This window comes from Trachinotus anak, unplaced genomic scaffold (genome assembly GCF_046630095.1).
Source record: "Trachinotus anak isolate AG129_WGS33_773 ecotype Australia unplaced genomic scaffold, CSIRO_AGI_Tana_v1 ptg000010l, whole genome shotgun sequence".
In the NCBI taxonomy this organism is placed as follows: Eukaryota; Metazoa; Chordata; class Actinopteri; order Carangiformes; family Carangidae; genus Trachinotus; species Trachinotus anak.
Window position 1 is genome coordinate 29,577,014 of NW_027273861.1, and position 13,047 is coordinate 29,590,060.

A 13,047-nucleotide genomic window follows, 5' to 3' on the forward strand; every position below is an offset into this window, starting at 1 on the left:
GTAGGAGGCAGTGTCGTGTTTCTGGGTTTATTTTCTATTTTCACTTGAAGAGGAAAGTTTTTTCTTTTTTCTTTTGACTCAGATTTTACTGAGGGTTTCTACTCACCTGTTCACCTGTTCACCTGTTCACAGATGACTCTTCCTGCTGTCAGTGTTTTCTGTTGAAATAAAAGATTAAGAGTTGATGGTGAATTACATATGTGTCCAGCTGTGTATCATTTGTGTTCCAGGTGCATGATGGGGGATAAAAATGTATTAATGTTTGGTTTAGAATAAAATATCTTGGTTTTTGTTGACTTATACTTTTTCTTTATATGCCATACAAAATCAAATAATAAAAATAATGGTCTGTTTTAAACGACAGCTGAATTATTTCAGTAATAAATCAACTTTAAATATTTGTGCAGTATAAACAAGAAGCTGGTGAAAACATCTCATGTCGACCAAACAAAGACACAAACAGCTTCAGTCAGCCAAACTCCAGCAGGATCCCGTCAGCACAACGAGCCACGACACATTTCTCCAATTTATCCTAAAATCCAATAAGTTACCCAAATATGTGCATTTCACTTCCTTCCTCTCACTAACCAGAGAGAGGGAGAAAAAAAACTGCCTGATTGTCAACATCTGTTTTCCCTTTCCCTCCTCTTTGTGGAGCACAGCGGCCCCGGGGCATCACAGCAGCAGCAGCAGCAGCAGCACCCTGCCACCCAGTACTGCATCCACCCACCCACCACCCATCCATCCACCCGCCCGGCTGTCCCGCTGAAGCTCACTGAAGCCAAAGTGCCCATATGAAGACACATTAACGGGGACGTTTCCCCAAGTAGCTCGCCAGCTGTCCTTCCACCGCCACAGTCACCACATCAGCCATATTAAATGACCCTTTGTCTTTTTTTGTGTTTCCTCCTCCTCCTCACTCCATCCAGCAGATCTTATTTGAGTCATCTCCTGTGTATTCTCCTCTTGTTCTTCCCCTAATTTTAAATGTTTAGCTCTGCAGCATGTGCATTTGCAGAACATTAGAGGACTGCTCAAACAGAGCATTTGACAAAAGCCAGGAAGCCTGCGCTCCAAACAACAGTGTTTGTTTTCATGCATTTTCCCCTCATCCTGATTGCTGTCAGATGCCTTTGTGTTCCAGGTGGTTGAGGCTGCAGAGGGAGAACCACACAGAGAAATAAATACCATGCATCCTCTTTATTTCTGCTGCTGTCAACATACATATCGTACTCAGTGCAAAGTGTAAATAGGCCAAATGGCTTTGAAATCCACAACGGGAACTGTTTAGTCTCAAGGGCTGGTGAGGAATCGGGACCATGTGCATCAGAAAGTGAATGAGATCAGAGAAGATTGATTGATTTACTGGACTCAATCAGAGCAGTTTGACCCGTCCAGAGAGTTTTCTTTGGGTTTTTTTGCTTCTGGCTCAATCGTCTCATTGACAATCTGGTGATGATTGAAGCTGCTAGTTACAAGAATATGTCATTTATAATTTCCTGACAAGAAGATGAATGAAAGTGTTCATGTTACAGGTCTGTAGCTCAGCTGGGGCCCGACAGAGCCCATGGGTAACAGCACTATTCGGCACAGGCCAATACATATGAGACAACATATGCAAGAGACAGAGACACAGTCAGAGGCATGTGGACAATGAACATTAAACCCATTTGTAATTGCTGAACATTTCATTTCAAACCCAACCACAAGAGCATCAGTGAGGTCATCACTGATGTCGGTGATCAGGTTCATCTCAAAGGTGTTGGACGAGGCTGACGTCAGGCTGTCAGGTTGAAACAGGAAGGAGACAAACACAAGCTCTATTCTCAAAAACAGTGGTTCTCAAAAACCAGTCCTCAAACCTCAACCAGCCCTCAAACCTGAACAACTATCAACCCTCTGTCTCCTGAAATAGCACCCCTATGGCAGCAGGCACACTGTTGTCATGGTTACAATAATAAATGTAGACTGTACCGACAACACCATACCCACCATCGCCACCATGGTTACTATAATAACGGCCATGTCTTGGTTAGGTTTAAGTAAGGATAGTGATTTGGGTTCAGTACTTCATAAACATTAGATGATCTTTGTTGTCATGGTGACAATAATAACAACGAACGGTCATGGATAATAGAAACAACATAAACTGCTCCTGTCACATGGGAATCGAACACCGCTCTCCTGGGTCATATTCATCCATCCACCCCAACCTCCTCCTGACGTGGACTTTGTCGCTCTATAAACTACGTCACCGCACTTTTCCCTTTGCTCCTGTCGTCATCACTACGACCACTAGATGTCGCCTAGCAACAGAACCTAACTACGGGTCACAGTAACCTGCTGACAGACGACCTGTGGGCTCGTTTGTTACAGGTGGACAGTGTCATTCTCAACCTCGGGGTTGATAATAACCCACCACCGACTGATTTATCTCTTTTTTCTTTGGTATATTCATGAAAACTCATAAAGAGTCACTTTGTGCTGAGAAACCAGACCTGAAGTGTATTTTAGAGACAAATGCTCTGATGTACAGCTCTTCCCCATGAGTCCTGAACGCAGCTTGAGGACAGTAATAAGGACCTGCTCCAACGATTAGAAACACACCACAGACCATCCAGGCATCTGGTTTAATGAGCAGAAGAAACAAATCAGTGCAATAATGACTTCATTGTTCTCCAGTAGAGACGTGAGGAGGGAAGTATCTCGTCTGTCAGCTGCAGACGCTGCCGCTCGGCTCCTACACTGACGCTGAGGCGTCACTCAGGCTGTAGAGCAGTTTTATAACTGATCAGTTCATCGTGTGAAACAGCTGGGTTTTCTGATATACCTGTTACCTGAGTTTCTGCCCTGATACAACCCTACAATCCTCTGATGTCCTTCACAAATGTTCATGTTTTCACCTCAGAACAAAAAGCTAAACACAACCACTCACCTGACCATAGACTGTGGTTCCAGGAGGTTTGAGTGTTTTCTTGCTTCAGTATGTTCCAGGTCTGAACCTTGGCATTTATCAGGTTTTTTGATTATTTCCATCAGCGGGTGTTCTGCACCTTTCAGGCCACAAGAGAGCAGGACACACTAACATGACATGTGGGGACTGATCATTAAAACAATATGTTTAATCATCGTAAAACTGTTCACAAACATCTTTTAAAATCCTCCGTCCCACCTGTGAGACACCTTCTGCAGGTGTGTTCGGGTCTGTACTGGATTCACACAGTCTTCACACATCCAGTCAAAATCTACATTGTTTGAAAGCTCTGAGTCTCCTGATTCTCTCTGTGCAAAGTATTTAAGAATCCTCTCATCACTGAAACACGCCTCAGTTTTTTCCACACAAAAGCTCCAAACACAGGCCTTAGATTCTTTTTTTAAAACAAAAGTTTTGAAATTACCCAGGGTTTAGGGACAAAATTAAACCAAAATGCAAAACAATTACTGACACTAAAAGTTGTGTAACTTTACCAAACTGCAGCAGAGAATCTCTCTTTGGCCTTTAAATGATGGTAAAATAAAAAATAAACATATTAAAGTAAAAATTCCATAAACACACAAAAATATTGTTTTTGGTCATAAGTTCTGAAATGGTTACAGCCATGACTTTAATATATGGTTTAATCTGCTTTATATAAGAGTTGGGTCATTAAAGACCCAGGGTGTGTTTAGAAAAAACCCTTGTTGTTTAAAGGTCACATGCTTCTGTTTCCATGGCAGCCAGGTAGTTTGGTCGTGTCAGACTTTAGAGTGCGAGCATGCGGCTATTTCGTGGAGGTAGTATGTGCAGATTCATTAGGAATCAAGCTTCTCTCTGGAGCTCTAGTAACAACAGTTCAGTCAGCCAATCAGAAGAGGCTCAGAGCCTCTCTTCTGAGTGATCCAATAAAAATACAGCAGATTTCAGATAAACTCTCAGAGAAACCAAATCCTGCAAGGTTGGATGGTGGGTCCAGGTGGGCGGGGCTTGGCTGAGAGCAGTGACTGCTTTGTTGTGACATCACAAAGTTCCAGAAGTCCTGACAGCTGGTTTTAAGGCTCAGTGTCTGAATACAGGCTGTGTGCATTTCTCTGTGGACTGAGGCTTTGATACTTTCACAGTATTAATATAGAACCTAGACCTGCTTTATAATCACAAACACATGGACATCTACCTTTAGACTGGATGGAGCTTTAAATCAATCACAATTGTGGGCGGCGCTGAGCCCGGGATACAGTGACAACACCCCTGCAAATGTGGAGGTGAGCGCTGTCAATAAAATGGCTGATATCCTGCAAAGAAAACAACGTGTGTCGACTGTGTTGATCCAAACCTTTATCATAACTTCTCAGCATATAGGCTGCAGCGCGGAGGCTGTTGTTGTTTCCCATAGCAAAGGGGATTTTGAAGATGGTAACAGACAGGTGCAGCAGGAAGGGAGGAGGATGTCACCTGGAACAGGCGCCCAGTGGCAGGATTAAACCCACAGCCTTCATCCTGTCAGACTGAAGGAGTCGAGTGTTTTCTTCAAAACCTGGAGAAAGATAATCAAACACAGCCCAGGCTAACACAGTCACTGTCCACTTCTGATGCAGACAGGAAGTAAGAAGACACGACGACAGAATCGTATCACTTCCTCCCGAATGAAACGCCATGAGGTCAGTGAATTGTAGTAAACACAGGACAGGATTGGTCCAATCAGAGCTCTGAGGATTAACAGTCTGTCACCACAGATACTCTGTGGAATAAAGTGAAGCACGAGGTTAATATATTCTACTGGAGAGTCTCCACACAACAGAGCTGACACCTCCACTGTACAACCAGCTGCTACAGCCACATACACTGTGTGTATGTGTGTGTGTGTGTGTGTTGTCCAAACATATTGAATGGTGAATGTAGAGGCAGCCACAGAGCCCGGAGGGCTGCCAGACAACGTGGACCAGAGAGTGTGTGTGTGTGTATGTGTGCGCGCGTCTGTGTGGAGGGGTTTGAGCGTTCGCCATGTGCACCATCTGCCTCTCCGTCACTCAGAGCCAAGATGTTCAGTCAAACCATTCGCCGCCGAGCTTGGACGCGGTTGTGAAGCTCGGCTCGTTCTCTCTGCTCGCTTGTTGTGTTCAGAGGTTGTTGGGTGTTTTTTTTTTTGTATAGATCCACAAACACTCAGAAACACAGTGGAGTGTTGACTATCACCACATGGCCTGATTTTTGAGCATAAATGTGAGGAATATTCAGAGAAAGCTGCAGATAGAGAGTCTGTGATGGAGAAGGATGACATCTCATCACTATGTAAACTGACCTTTAACTGCACCAGAACAGATTCAGTTTGATTCAGTGCATGAAGAACAAAATCATTTGATTTTATAAACAGTTGCTAACGTGTATAAATATTCATGGCAGGTTCCAAATGTGTGTTTTGATTTTCAGATTTCAGTGAATTAGTTTCCAACTTTAAAGACATAAAACACACCTCGTCTACAGACATGAGAATTAGTGCCGACGCACAATAGCTGGATAAAACAACACAAGACAAAACTATACCAACAATAGCAACTACACAATCAGACAATGAATACACAAAAAACTAAAACAAAAAAAACTTGACATTATGAAGGTTTAAGGACAATAAAAGTGTGTTTGCAATTTTAAGCCCCTACAAATCATATAGACTTATTATTATTATTATTATTGTATATTTTATTTTATTTTATTGGAGTTGACATGTAGGTGTTTTTTCTCCTGTAGATAAAGACTCTGTTCATGACTCAGACAATAAGACAGATCAGACCAGTCTAACATATTTTAGAACACAAGAAAACACATGTAAACAACAAAACACAAACACATTCAGAAAACATCTTCATCGGGTCGACAACACATCCTCCAAATACTGACAACACAGCCAAACACAGTGTGTTGAGCTCTCAGAGCCACCGTAGTGCGGAGATGAACACAGGTCAGTGGAAACCTGTAACAGTATAAACATGATGTTAAAACAGCTGTAATTTAAGGATACATTAAATGTATAAATGGGATAAAATATGTGGAATGTCTGTTTAACACTGAATTGATGCAGGAATATTTAACTGGATTGCATAAGAATATAAAGCACGACATGATATTCAGACAGGTCACTGCAGCTGTCTACATCTGATGAAGTGAACAAGCCTGAAAATAAATATCTGCTAACAGCCTCTTGATTACAGACCTGGTCTCTTCTAAAGGAAACACTGTGGAGTTCAAGTCTGAATCAGTCGAGATGAATTTAGAGAAACATGGTGAATATCAACATTTTTATTTACATTTATTATCAGATTCTTTATTGTACTGATCTGTCCTGTATTCACTGCTGTTACAGAGTAAATAACTACAGCTGCAGAGATACTGAAATCATAAAATCATTGATATTAATAGAATCACAAGGCTTTGCACTCAGTTACTCCACGTTCAGGCTGACAGATGTAGTTTTTATATAATCCATGTGCAGCTCCACCACTGCCCTGAAAACATTTCATATTCAGCTTCACATCAGAACGGAAACGTTACAATTACTGGAAATGTTTCAGAGCTTCAAGTGAAAAAACGAAATCTGTTTTCAGGTGTTTGTTATTTTGTCCCTGTTTATCCCACTGGAGGAACAAGTGTCACAGGCCACCTGACAAAGATGTTTAACAACAGACAAACACCTGATTAATGAGCAGTTTCATGTGTGTCCTCTTCAGTTTTATTTCCCTCAGATGACTCCATGCAGCGTCCTTGAAGGCTATTTATACCCTGCGACCTTTAGCCGTGTCTTAATGGATTATCAGAAGCCTCTCATCAATTCTGCTGGGTGAGGGCTGACGGTCACGTTGGCACCGAACATTAAAGTTTTGGAGTGATTTGTTCGGCGGTTTTCCTGATAAAAAAAAACACACACACACACAGAGGCAGTGTAGTTCCCTCCAAACAGGCCCTGAAGACACCAGAGCGGCAGCCAAATGACGCTGAGGCAGACGTCTGATGCCAAAAGTGCCGCAGCTCGTCCCCCTAAAACAAGATATTGTGCAGTTTGTGTTGGCATGTGAGCGGACAGGCGGGGCTGGTAGCCAGAGACACCCCGGCTGTGCTGATGTCCATCTTGGCACATCACAGCCGATCAGGAAGAGTGGCGGTGAGTGGCAGCCAAGCCTGTCATCCTCATGTCCTCTGACAGCCAGGATCCTCCTACACGCTCACAGCCCCCCCACCCACAGAACCCTGCTCTCAAAACACCCACACCTCCCTCCCCCACCTCGCCCTCTTCCCGCCGAACTGAGGGTCCCTCTGACAGCAGCACCAAACGCCACCACACGAACAGCGTGTTAAAAGACTCGCCAGTCATTTGTCTCCAGCAGAGAAGCCGCAACAATTCAGTCAGTTCTGTTTCGATTAACAATTGTAGTTTTAATTAGTTTTAACATGTTGACGTTGTACAGAAACACAGATTGTACAAATGTGACATCACAAAATAAAAATCACAAGAGGCAGCAAAAGACAGGGCAATCAAACTACATGACATCTACATGTTTTGTGTTTGCATTGTGTTGTTGTAGTTGTCATGTTGTGCTCCACAGTGTTTCCACTAGTTCTGCACGTTGATTGTGCACGATTAGTGAGGTCATTTCCAATGCAGAGGCTTTTCAGAGGTTATTAGAAGGGAACTCAGAGAGCGCAGACCTCCACACAGACCAACGTCAAACAACACACACCAGCCTTCAGTCAGTCAGTCAGTCAGGTTGTAGGTCTGGCCCTGCTGTTGACGTCCAGCCAAAAAGTTAATTCTATGAACAGGTCAAATACAAACATGCTGCTTCTAAAGTTGTGTATCTACTGTAGATTTATACATCACCACATGCTACAGATTCTGTTTCTACTCGTCCCAGCTCATCAGTGAGTGATATGACCAAAGGCAAGATATCAACATACTGTATTTGACTTTGTGCATCTACTGTATGTTCCACCCTGCTGTGGAAGTTTGAAGGGCTGATGTACTTTGTAATGACACACAGAGAGCATGAGACATCAATCAAAACACTCTTCAGTCAATATTGATTGGGTTTTTTGAGGTTCTTACCCTCTCAGGCCGAAGCCTCTCTGGCTGGCAGCTCCCCTCGTCCTGGCAGCTCTGTCAGGTTTCCCCAGCCAGCAGCACCACAACAAACACTCTGCAGAGTGGAGCTCTCACCTGCACCATGGAGCCAGAGATCAGCAGCTCGTCCATCAAACAGCTGCAGAGAATCAACACATCAGGATGAACACTGGACTGAAAACATCTCTGCAAACTGCCTGAGAACTTTAACATCAAAGGTGATATCAGTCAAATGTGACCGCACGTGACCGATATAGTGCAGAAGAAACACACATCATCATTTAGTGCAACAATAACCAACAGTTCACACAGCCAGCCCTGTGTCCCCTCCCTGTGACTAACTGGAGTTATATAAATATATAATCACACAGTTTGGCCCAATGAATATCAACAGCTTATATTATTCTGTCCACAAATCAACAAATAATTACAGGATCAAATTGTGACCACCTGTTCCTGGAGAACCTCTTCTGTGAAGAACAAACACGTGTGCCCTCTGCCCCTCAGACACGGTGGGACCACAAACCTGTGAGAACCACCTCAGGACCTTTGTTCCGAAGTCCAGAAAGACAGTGAATAAAAGTGTAAGATTCCCCTCTGCTGCAGCTGTACCACAAAAAATACACAAGAATTCACTTCTTCACCAAGTAGTGGTTTGGTTTCAGCTAGTAGCAAGCTAAAGTTAGCATGCTAACAGACACAGTTCATCTTAATGAGTGCTGCAGGAATGACTCCTACAACTAGACATTAGTTAGCATTTGAATGTGTTTCTGGTTGATGACTGAAGTCAGGTCTGTGTCTAAGACATGTTCAGGTTTGATTCTCTGACATCAGATCCATCAGTAAATCCCTCAGTCCTGATTCTAGAAGCTTCTCCGGCTGTTAAAAAGGCCGGTTGCTACCAAGAGTCTAGATGAGACGACAGAGGTTGTCGGGGACGTTAAACGTCATCAGTCCAACATGAAACCGACCTCCTCACCAGTCCACCTTTACAGCCTCGCTGTGTTTCTACTCATCTTCATCCACAGGTGAGAAAAAATGAAGCAGCACAAACTCTGCAGAGATGAGAAGATCCGCTGATGTTTGCTGGTCAGGAAACAGTGCAGCTAGTTTGACCATGTAGCTTAGTTAGTTATTGAATGAGACCCTGTAACAGCGAATGTTCGCTGGTTGAACATTAACTCATTAGCTAGTAAACTGTACGACTAGCTGTGAATGGGGCGTGGAGATCATTGTTACATCGTGTATATAAATGTATATATTAATGTATGAGATGATGTTTCTTAACTGTACCTTGTGGGTTTTTCTAGTGAGCCATTAATATTTATGACTAGTGACCCAGTCAAGGACAAAGAGTTTAGGTTAATTCAAACAGGAAGATGATTATTCTTATTTCACTGGGTTTCTGCTTCAGTCATCCCCTGAACTCTGAAATACTTTAGCAGGCTTCTCTGTCATTCGACAGTATTCCTACACCAACCTCCACCAAATAGCATTTTTTAGGTCAATCCCAAAGTTCCTTGAATTATGGAAAAGCATCTACATTTCTGTGAACGTGATTGATTGAACTGGCGTCACACAGACCACAGGACACATTTTTCCCTCCAGTAGAAAAGAATCTGCACGAGTTTGTGTTATTTACTGTTTCATGTGCAGAAGGTGGAGTTGGCCACTTGCTCTGCTGTACAGAGGAGGGCCAATAATCTGAAATGGTGGTTTTGGGATGTGTGTGTTGGGGGCTGGGGGGGTTGGAAGGGTTTGGGTGAAAGCTGGATCTAAGATTTCCCCGTCTTCGTATAATGCCTCCTTTGTTGTGACTGCAGATTAGAGACTGGAACTGAAGTTCGCAAAATACCTGCTTTCCCCTGAGTGGGCTGCCTGAAAGCTCACTTTTATTCCTCCTACCTTTGAAATTTTCCTCTGAGGTATCTTCGGCGGCCGGTCCGAGCCAGGTGGCTTTCATCTGCTGATTTGGTCGAGGCCGGTGCCTCGCGCTCCACCGCCTGAATTAGCCCGTCCATCTCCACGACAATACCGCCGAATCTTCTTTGATATCCGATCACCTGACTGTCGAGATAGGAAATGTTCAGCTGTGATTTGTGTAAATTAACCTGTGATGTTGTTAGAAGCAACTTTTCTGCTGTTGAATCTACAGTCGATCACATCTACAGTATGTGAAAGACAATCCACACAGTGGAGAGATTTTATATAACATATCTTAAGTGTTTAGATTTAAACAAGATAAAAAATATATATAGCAGGTGATCACATCACTCCAATCCAGTCCTCTGCTTTTATTTGACCTGATGAACTATCTTTTAAACACCGGCCACGTCTCAGATTTAAGGTTCAGACACATGTGGAGATCTCATTAAAAGAATTTCTACCTTTGGAGAAACAGTGGAGTGGGGGATTGTGGGTAGGATTAAAGATGGTGACGGATTCTTCCTGTAAGGCTGGTGATCAGTCCACACAGCTCCAAACTCAAGTAGGAGGGAAAAGATGACACAGAAAACATCACTTTGAACTCTGGGAGATTGAGTCTTTTTCACTATTGTCTGATATTTTATAGACAAAACAATTGAAAAAATAATCGATATAAGAAAGTTCCAGATAATTTTTCTGTCCTTCTGTGAAGACGTCTAAGAGTCTGACTGTCGGCCAGACCTTGAAAAGCAAACTTCTGGTGCCACATAGGAACTGAATGGGTCCCTGCCTCTGTCACTGGGGTAAACACAGCTGAAGTGTTACAGCCATAAGCTGCGAGCTCCATTCATGAAACCACCGACTGTTATCAGGGACGTTCACCAGCAACTCACCTGAAGACAAAACTCTCACAGCTGTACCTGTGTCTTTCTTCACCTGTCCAGCACACCTGTGGTTCATCACTGAACCTCTCCAGCTGCTGGTCATCACACATTGAGTGTAGACATAGAGTCATGTTTACCTGTGACCCTCTAATACCCAGAATCCTCTTCTTCTTAACCTGCTTCAAACAGAACACATCACTCAGGTGTTCATTTGTTTGTGGGAGTGTTGAAAAAACAAACTCTCTGTGAGGTTTTTTATATTTTCCATCCACCGGCACAAAACTGAGCACAAGACGTTTTTCACCATCCTTTGTCAACTGGACTTATATATCTGGAGGAGCTGGTTTTATAAATCACAAATGTGGGAGAACGAGGCCCAGAAGAGCCGCTCCTTCCAGAATTAGCCTGCTCCCTGCTGATGAATGAAGACATTAATTGAAAATGGTCACTATAGGAGATCTCAACATGAGGCGGAGCGCTGCCAGCCAGAGACGGCGCTGAAAGAAAAATGAGACGCTGGGAGGAAAAATGGGGGAGAGGGGGACTACAGGAGGGGTGTGGGGGGGGCACAAAGGACAATGTGGGGATTGAAGGTGATCGGTCTCTTCCTGTTAACTGTGTCTTTCTGTAAATTGAACTTTATAATACTTAGAACTTTACAATAACTTAGCAAATGTCTGTGACCTCTGTGAGATAAACATTTATATTTAAAATCATCACATCCAACAACCAAATACCAAAAATCCCAGAGAGCATTTTTACACCATACAGAAGATTACAGCCATGTTCTTCTTGTCAGTAATAAAACGATGAAGGTCAGAAGATCTGTGGTGTTAGTCACTGAGAGATTAACACTGACTGACGGATAAATCAGGACGATGTGTTTGAACCTCTGACTCCTGTGTTGGATTCAATAACTTTTATGAATCCTTTTCTATCCTTTGTTGAATCTTTTCAGTGGTTTGTTTGTTGGAATAAAAACATGTTAATTAAAAACTAGAATTACGCCTCATGGTTGTTCACCTCTTCGACTTTCAAATCACATCCTGTTTATCCAGAGTCAGAGAAAATACGAACCATGTGTGTGAAATTTCTGTCATAATTGCTGTGAAGTCTTGAGTAATGGCTAAAAAGTGTTTTGTGAGGTCACACTGACCCTTGACCTTTGACGACCAAATCGGACATTTGACTTCAGAGCGTTACTGAGATATCGTGTCCATGAGAATGTGACGGATGCCTGTGGCTCTGGCTGTCGCCGGCTCTGTTCTTATGTCAGTGCAGAAACGAAACATGCGTCAGCTGTTAAAGGTCGAACTTCTTCTCATCACATTAATTAATTAATAACAACTGTTCATTTTAAATGTGATTTATGAACCAGTCACCAGACAAGCTGATAATAATAGAAACTACAGTAATTAACTTTAATTAATCAGACTGAGGTTGGACACTGGTTCAGGACTAACATTCTTACTTTCACACGTTGGGTTGTAGATAAAGATTTAAACTGTTGTTGTCGAGCGCCCTCCTGTAAATATTACATTCTGCAGTTTTGCTGATTCAGGTTTGAGTCGGTCCAACAGCATCACTGAGTTCTCACACGTCTGCAGAGTCAGAGGTGAAGAAGAAGAAACCGAACAGAGCAGGTGGGAAAGAGTCGATTCGTCAGCCATTTGCTATAAAACAATAACATGATGCAGCTTTTCTGTTTCCTCTCTCAGGTTCTTCTGTATCTGTGTCTGCTTCTCTTTCTGTCTCTGTCACATTTTCATGTTTCTGTCTGAGAAAAGATTTTGAGGAATAGATTAAAAGGTGAAATGAATGTATGTAAATGTCCTGTGTACTTGTCTGTAATCTGAGGGTGTAAATGTTTTGTCTCTTTCTTCCTGTCATCATGTTACAGACTGAGCAGCCTCTGCATGTAAATTCAACACAAACACGTTGTTTTCCATGTTCTTTTTTTCATGTAACAAGCTGGAACATGCCACAACACGTCCCCCCCCCGCCCCCCTGATTCATGATAATGTTTCTGCCCTCCAACCTGTTTCTCTGAGACAGGACGGGAGCTCTGAGCGTGTCGTGTGGTCGTCGTGGTTGACTGCAGGCTGTGATCTGTGAACGCCACCGGCCCGTCCGTTTATGTCTCAGGGAAA

General features: G+C 43.0%; 1 long non-coding RNA gene across 3 annotated transcripts; it reads right to left on the reverse strand.

The window, feature by feature from the left end:
• Positions 1–1,747: 1,747 nt before the first annotated feature.
• LOC139626334 (uncharacterized) lies at positions 1,748–11,431 on the reverse strand. Of its 3 annotated transcripts, none has more exons than XR_011692222.1 (5): positions 10,907–11,431; positions 10,475–10,570; positions 9,993–10,154; positions 8,073–8,226; positions 1,748–5,945 (listed from the first exon to the last, which is right to left on the reverse strand). It is a non-coding gene; the product is annotated as an uncharacterized lncRNA (long non-coding RNA). The 3 variants fall into 3 exon arrangements; XR_011692223.1 differs by having other exon boundaries at positions 10,755–11,431; XR_011692221.1 differs by having other exon boundaries at positions 10,475–11,428.
• Positions 11,432–13,047: the final 1,616 nt, after the last annotated feature.